This window comes from Nicotiana attenuata, unplaced genomic scaffold (genome assembly GCF_001879085.1).
Source record: "Nicotiana attenuata strain UT unplaced genomic scaffold, NIATTr2, whole genome shotgun sequence".
NCBI classification, from domain to species: domain Eukaryota; kingdom Viridiplantae; phylum Streptophyta; class Magnoliopsida; order Solanales; family Solanaceae; genus Nicotiana; species Nicotiana attenuata.
Window position 1 is genome coordinate 4230 of NW_017671206.1, and position 8765 is coordinate 12994.

Consider the following 8765-nt stretch of genomic DNA (forward strand, 5'->3'; position numbering starts at 1 on the left):
GAATAAATTGACAACTTCAACGTGATTTTTATGGTTTCACCATACCCACCACAAACTCACTTACTCAACTGAACACAGTCACTGGCACCAAGCCATATGGTGGCTTAGGATTACCACAAGCCTTACCCCTAAAATCTTGCCTTATTAACTAGCCTTGCCTGGCGATTCGCCACTAATCCTCAACAACTATGACTAAAATACTGCAGGTAATACTGTACGCCTCGTAATACACACCGCAACCAGAGCTTATATCACTAAGACGCATGACTCCCTACCTGGAAAAGCCTCACAACAACCCTGCTCTGTGCGGCGTGGTACCACTTGGACAATTAAGGATGGTACCAAAATAAACCTCTCTGGCATGATCAATTGGATCACCCGCACTTCTCATTACGCAACTTATAAAGGGCCGCACTCCTTTCCCATTGAGTTCAACATCTCCCTTGATCCATTATATTTTCACCTCCAACATTCACCCTCAACTCCCTCTCTTTGCCTTCCCCTCCACATGTCAATTACTACATAAACAAACACTATTCCCTAACCTTCACACTACAGCTGAAGACTCCCCCCACTGGCACCGCACCTCTGCATGCGCATTCTTATCCACATCCTCTCGCTTACAACTACTCACCTCCACCTCCAACTCACTTTCCACCCCTCTTTCCCATAGCTGGCTCTTAGACCATTTACCTACGCTCAATAAGATCAAACACTTCCTTTTGGCTCCTTACTCCATCAAGCTTTACCGACAGAGCTTTTTAGCAACGTCGAAACATCACACGCCAATCTCACTGCAGCTTCTGCTCACACAATTCCGAAACCTACTGCCACATATATCACTGAATGCCCCCCAGCCATTCATATATTTGGCGCACTACCGCCTCGCCATCCACAACAACACACTAGAACAGATGAGCTAAAACATTCTTTGCACGTTCCAACAATCCGTTCATCGACCCTCCTTCCCACCACCATCTCCTCATTCTCCCTCTACGCACTCTCGCCCCATTCATATTATGGAACATTTGGTTGAACCGTAATCACAACCTCTTTAACCATGACACACGTCTACTCAATCCCTCACTTATCACTATCCAAGCAACTGAATATACCTATCTAGCCTCCCCTATTATCAATCCTCGACCACACATAGCGACTCGCGTCAAATGGATACTGCCTCCTTCACAAAATTACAAACTCAATATAGACGGATCTTATGATCCACTAACTCACAATGAAGGCATTTGCGGGGGGGGGGGGGGGGGAGGGGGTAATCCGTAACCACGAGGGTCAATGGATTCTTGGCTACTCTAAACCTCTGCATCACACCACAGTACTCCAGGCAGAACTACTTGCCCTACTTCATGGTTTACAACTTGCTACTGCACAAAGACTACTACCACTCACAGTGGAATCCGACTCCCAGGTACTTATCACACTGCTACCATATGGTATTCCGAAGTACTCACATCTCTTTCATGTTTGCAGGTTGATGTTGCATGACTTGCATGTGCCCCAGATCAACCACATCTACCGGGAGGGTAATACTGTTGCAGATGCTCTAGCAAATTTTGGGAAGAAGTTGTATCTCTCACAGCACACTGATGTTCTACTTTTTGATACTCCCCATCTTTTGTACTACCGTACTTACTTTTGGACTCAAAGGGTACTGGAACTCTACGTTCCATCCCTTCTATGTTGTAACTCATCTTCGATAAATAAAATGCTTGTTCACAGCAAAAAAAGATGCTCTACCTATAAATAGGCATCCCCTTCCTCAATGGTATATCATCCCTCAACTTCTTCTTTCTCTTCAATTAATAAAGAACTATTCTTTGCGTGGCCGTGAAGTAGGTAAAAATTATCGAACCACGTAAATCTTGTCTTTTGCAATTTATTACTTTTCTCTTTTATATATTAGTCCGACACGCTTCTCAACACACCTCTCCATTAATTCCAAAACCCTATTATGAAATTGGTATTGTATGGAATTAAACCATACACACTTAGCTAAAGCAAAGGACCTGGTGTTTGGCATTTCCAAGTTCAGACGACAGAAAAACAATTTTAAATGTTTTTATTTCTTTTCTTTTGCAATTGATTAAGAATTATAGGGAGATAAATGAGAAAAAAAGGTCGTATATTTAATACTAAATTATAGTCCAAATACCTTTTTGCAATTTCACATGTTTAACAACCCTTTTGCAAACAGAGACACAGAAAGAGAACTGGGCCTTGCTACTTGTACTTTTGGACATAAAAATAGAGACATTTTTGGCGTACGTACCAATATACTATCACATGCATCTCTTAGCTTCAGTCAATTAATTAAGTAGATCCCACATTAGGTCAGTATCGATAGAAAAGCCACTCCAATCAATTTCTCCTTCTAGCAAAATTCCAATATCATCATTCTTGAATATTGCTGCAACTATATTACCTTCAATAGTGTTTGTTACACTTTTGTTAATGCTGCACAAAGAAACATTCTTCTTTGATCTTGACAATTTCAGAGATTGAGGTCTTATTACACTAGCTTTCTTAGTGATCTTATTAATGGCGATCTGCACTTTCTAATCTTTTGTTGTACATGATCATGAGGAGCAATATTGAACTTCCATTGAACGCGAGTGTTCCAATAGTTCTTCACATCGTTTCCGGTGCTCCCCGGAAGTCTTCCAACAATAAGTGACCACCTAATTAATAAACCATGCACATACTAGTAAGTTTTTGTCAAATTTTATTACACCATTCTATTTTTTATATTTTTACAAATTCTAAGTATAATTAATTAGTATTACTTATAATTCTACCTTTTCATCAATCCTTAATTTATAAATTTAATTTTTTTTCCATGACCACTATTGTATTATAAATAAGTTAAAATATATTAGTACTAGTGTATATAAAATTCGTGCTTAGCCAACAGGCGTGAATGTAGCATTTCGTCGACGGGTTCAACTGAATCCATAATTTTTGGATTCAGTTGAGGTGTTCAGCTGGTCGTTGAGGACAACTTGAAGGGGCCGTTTATGTATTGCGCCAAAGATAAAATTTACTAAAATCTCAACAAGTTTTACATTTGAACGCAAAATTTTAGCAGTACAATAAATTCAATAATAAAAATCTTAAAAGTTGAACCCATAAAATTTAAATCTTGGATCAGCTCTTGTTAGCCAAACATGAGTAGCGTAAACAGAATTATATATAGCCATCAAATTAAAGCGTTTGAACTTGCCTGTTGCCTAAAAGCTTATGAAGCCTCAAAATGAGATCTATTTCATCCGAAGAGAAGTCGCCTCTCTTTAGTCTGCAACTCTTCCTACATCTATTCGGACCTGCATGTATTTACACAGTATTAATTTGTTAAACACCAAGCGCGTATATATATGATATATGCACATACCCTTTTACGTAATTCATTTTAGAAATATTACCAGCTCCAACACGAACTTGATGCCACTTTTCTTCTCCGTACACTTCAACACATTTTCTTAAAAGAAGATCTTCTTCAGTGCATGCACAGTAGTACTACTGCAAATGATTCCAAAACGTAAAAGAGAACTATTTGTGCATTGGCACCACTACTATTTGTGGATATGCTCATCACACATTTTCCTTTTATATGATGGAAGGGCCAAAATTACCCATAAACTATTGGAAAACTGATTTAAAACTACCCTCCATTCACCTATTTTGCTGAATTTATCTTCACTTTTTTTCCGGCTCAAATATGCCCTCAAAACTAACGACCCCCTAATTTACCCATAAAACGATATAGTTGAATTTATCTATGGTTTATAGACAAGTAAATTAATTTGATCCTAGAAAGATAAATAAATTAAACAAGACTGTAAAACGTAGCATTGAAATCAAGATAAGACAACTGAAATCTTGTTTCCGGGAACAGAGCTTCCGAAGGTAGCAATAACAATATTTATAAGCAAGAAAATAAAATATTATTAAGCTATAAGTAGTGTATAACATATGTTTGTCTGAAAATTCCTATCCGTTACAATGGTTGTTGAGCTCTCTATTTATAATTACACCTAGGGAACAAGGTCCTAGGACCAAGCCCCTCTTAAATGACAATTATGAGGTCCATTGAAGAAAGTGTAATGGTAGGCATTGAATGCTATATTCTCTGTAATGGACTATGTACTCAATCCTATAGAATATTCTCCATTAAATACTACCGGGTGGCAGACATTTATTCTGCCTTCATGAACACCATTCCTTTTGAGAACCAACGAGATCGTTGCCTTCAGACCTGATTGCCTTCTGTCTTCAGCTCCACATATTGCTTCATCATGCAAGCATCTAATATGAATAAATTTTACCCTATACAGATAGTCCCCTTACTTTCCGGTGGCATAACTTTTTGTCACCGAGAAGTTGGTAAAGATAAATTCCTTGACCCCGTATGAAATGTTTCTAACGGTTGATTAGATGAATGCCGCTCCATATTTAATGCCCCGAACACACGTCATACCACGATTCTGCAACACTTTTGCCGGTTATCGAGGTAATTATGGCCACGATTTTAGCCGCCTATTCCTTTGCTTATACGCATCAACCTTATCCTTTTACACTTCATAACTTTCCAAACTCTCTCAAACTCTCTTTACTCAACGCATTCTTGTTTTCCACTTCCTCTAATCTGTTTCTTGAGAGAAAAACCCTTATTCTCTTTTGATAACAATGGCCTCCTCTTCCAGAAATTCCAGTGCTTCGAAAAACAAAGAGAGTGCTGGTGATGCTGCCCCTCCCACGGCGAGCACTATCATTCCCAAAAAGCTTATTACAACTAAGGTCTTCGAAGAGAAGTACCCTTCTGATAAACCACGAACATGGGATGTTGGCGTGTATCCTTCTTCCATTCGTCATTCTAGCATTCCTGCTGTGAAGGAAGTTCTGGTTTTCAAGATTAAAATATCATCGCTCCTGACCTGGTGAAGCGAGTAACCTTCTACAAGAAGGGATTTACGAATGTTTATACGTATCCCTTTGCTTTGGGCCCGTTCTTATTGAGCAGGGGGCTTGACTTTGTTATCATGAAGTTTTGCCTTTGTTACCAAGTCTGCTTGGGACATATGAGCCCTTCAGTGTGGCAGACTGTTTCTTGTCTTTAGCATCTATGCAAGGAGACAGGAAAAGAGCTATCCCTGGCTCAATTGATGAACCTTTATTCCCTCAAGATTTTTCGTGGGGAATGATAAATTTCAGCAAACGTGCCCACCATGCTTTGCTAGCCAGCATGGATGATGACAACGACCATGGAAAGATGGAACGGTTCGTTACAGTTGCAACTACGGATATTATTCCGGCCACGACTCCATCCTTTCCCAAATTATGGAACTGTACTCGTAAGTTCATCGTTTGTCTCTTATTCTAGTTAAAGATTGTCCCATATTATTAATGATCCTTCTTCTTTTATTATTTCAGTAACTCGGTGGACACCACCTAGGGTTGAAGGCTTGGACCAATGGGTCCAGAAGATTCTGGATGTCACTACGCCTGAGACCCACAAGTGGAATGAACTGGCCCTTAAATATGGGTTGAAGGCCAAAAATCATTGTAGGTTGAACTTATGTTGTCTTTTCTTTTTGTATACGAAAATTGGTTAACCTTTCTTTCCTGTTGAATTCAGGTCTTCTGCAAGGCTCTGCTAGCATCCCCGGGGACGATGTCTTGACTGATCCGGTTGATGTGGCGAGGTTGCTGTAGAAGGTGTTTACCCGAAGGGCCTGCTTTTGGTGCATGTGCTTCTTCTCGAAGTCCCCGGCTGGAGAACAAGAAACCAAAAAGGCGACGTTCCTTAAAGGCCGAGTGTAAATATAAAAAGGCGAAGAGTGTTGTGCCCGAGCGCCCGCAGATGTTGTGGTGATGAGCACCGCGCCCGAGGCGACCATAGACACTGTGGTGATCGATGATGATGGAGGAGCCAGTGATGAGGGGCCTTTTATATATAGAAGATGGTGACCTTCATTAGTTCAATGGAATGCTCAGTCTCTTGAGCTAGTTACCCCAACCGAAGTCGATGCCCCGACGCTCTGGAGGGAATATGATATGCTGGAAAATGGTAACTCTCGTTTCCAAGTCCCACTCGCTGTCCCCTGTACCGTGAGGCTGGGTACCGGGTCTCTTCTGTCTTGGGTTGATGAGCAACCAACAATTAGCACTGCATTTGCCACAGCTGCTTCTCAACCTCAATGTCATCAGCTTCATCTCCTTCTTCTTCGACTATGCCTTTACCACCGGCAATTGCTACATCATCTCGATCGGCCGCAGTCGTCCGAGAGGGGGATTTCCCTCTTTCCTAGTCCCTAATTCATGTAAATTTGGGGCATAATTATTCTACCCCCTCCGTAGATCCTCAGAGGAGGAGGAGTGTTTCCCTCTTGGTTTCTACTAGATGCCATCTCCTGTCCCGGTCGGTGGAACTTGTTAATTATCTGAAGCCTCTAGCTTCAGAAAAGGATAAGAATAAAATTCAGTCTCTCTCAGGAGAATGTTTGTTGAACAATGCCATGCACAATGCAGCGGCGATACCATCTTTATTTCCTTTGTTGTTATTCCTTTATTTGTCATGACATAGTTTTTAGTTTGTACTTTTGTTTTGCGGGCTAACTTCCTTGCTTCCGAGGGCCTTCAGAGGTTAATCCTTGACAAGGATGAACTCACCTCCGAGCGGGATCAATTGTTGGCCGAGCGGGATCAAATTGCTGCTCGCCTCTTAGTACTAGAAGAACAAGCTGGGCTGCTGAGATGGAGGCTCGGTTATAGCAAAGCAAGCAAGAGGTAGTGACCCTGTTAAGTGTACAATTTGAAGTAACTAGGGCAAAGTGGGTTGAGGTGCATAATGCCATTTTTGCTGCATCTGATCGCGAGGCTGCCTCTATTGAAAGATTGAATAATATGGAGGCAACCTTGAACTCCAAAGCTGAAGAAGTTGCTGTTGCCGAGGAGAAGTATGCCCTATTGGAAGAGAGGTATAAGAGAGTCACAGAGCACAATAAAGTTTTTAACTCCACTGTCTATAACCTTGATGTCAGCCTCCAGGCTGCTAGATCTGAGCGGGATAACCTTTCGACCGAGGTTGACCGTATTAAGAAAGAACTTTAGCGCCGAGCGTCTTCCCTTATTGTTGAAAAATCATCTTCTATGTACAATATGTGGAGAAAAACCATGGAAGATGCCAAAGCAGACGTCATTGACTTTGATGCCGAAATTGCTAAGGCCGGTGAGCTGGAGTCAACCGCCTGAAGGGGTCTCCCGATACAACCTAATGTTGAAGGCCAAGATGGTGAACGCCAAGACTTTGAGCCGGCGGCAGATCCACCTACTTCTCCTGATGGTGCAGATGCTTCTCTTTCTCTGGATTCCGAGGGTGCAGTAGCTTAGCTTTTTGCTTTCCTTTAACTTTGCTTTTCTTTTCCATATTTTTATACTTGTGCTGCTTGGCATGTTTGCTATATATAAAACTATTTTTCATTTAAGTATTGCACAAGTTTTTCTTTATGCGTACTTTCCGTTTAAGTATTGCCAAGTCTTTCTCTTTGCGTCAAATTATGCAAGGCTTCGAGTGTATTTTTCCCCGAAAGCATTTGGATTCCAGGCATAAGTTCTTCCGAAAACAATCCTTTACCGTGAGGGTTTAATAGGAGAGGACCCTTTTACGTTTACGATGCTCTTGAAGAGCACGTCTCCTGTTCATTACGCCACTAGCATTTGAAGTACTTGTTTAACTTTCAAATGATAAAAATAATTCATCGGTAGGACAAGAAACAATATAAAAATAAAAGGAATTTACTTTATTCCTTTCATTTTAAAAAGTACATAAGCATGTGTTGTGCTAAAAAGAAATTTCCATTACTTGTGGCTAACTTGTACAACTTATTTCTATGGGGCTAGCAGCGTAGTCCCCGGTCCTGATGATACAACTTTGTTTCCGAATTTCATAGTTTCAGTTGATGTGGCAGTCATTATTGTCGTATTCTCATATCATTCCCCCCTTTGTTCGAATGCTAGAATGTGAATTTGAACACTTAAAGTCTTGCTCCTTTGTAGATTCCACTAGTGAATGCTCGGTAGCAAAGTTTCTATTGGGAAGTAAAGTTTGCTATCGTGCCAAAGGTTACCTGACCGTTGACAAGTGCAAGACACTGGGCTAGCCTATCTGAAAGTTTAGGTTTGTGAAGAATATTCCGTAGGGGAAAAGTTGTCGCCACGACTATCAAATGACATTGGAAGTAAGGTCTAAGCTTTTGAGCGATGACTACGAGAGCTAAGGCTAATTTTTCCAGATGTGGGTAGCGAGTTCTACTCCCGTTAAAACTTTACTAACATAATAGATAGGAGATTTCGTACCTTCATCCTCACTGACTAAAACGACACTTACGACTACCTCTGAGACCGCTATGTAGATCAACAACTGCTTGCCTTCCTCCAGTTTTGACTGAAATAGAGGACTCGACAAATACATTTTTAAATCCCTCAAAGTCTACTGACATTCCGAAGTCCATTCAAAGTTGTTCTTCTTTTTGAGGAGCGAAAAGAAATGATGACATTTTTTCCAAGACTAGGAAATGAATCTGCTTAAAGCAACCAGTCTTCCTTTCAATCTTTGAACCGCTTTCACGCTTGATAGTTTGTCTGGGATATCTTCAATGGCTTTAATTTTATCGGGGTTGATCTGGACCCCCCTTTGCGACACCAGGAACCCCAAGAACTTACCGGAGCTAAATATGAATGCTCACTTC

General features: G+C 40.9%; 1 pseudogene; it reads right to left on the reverse strand.

The window, feature by feature from the left end:
- Nucleotides 1-2327: 2327 nt before the first annotated feature.
- On the reverse strand, nucleotides 2328-8488 carry LOC109206680 (annotated as a pseudogene).
- Nucleotides 8489-8765: the final 277 nt, after the last annotated feature.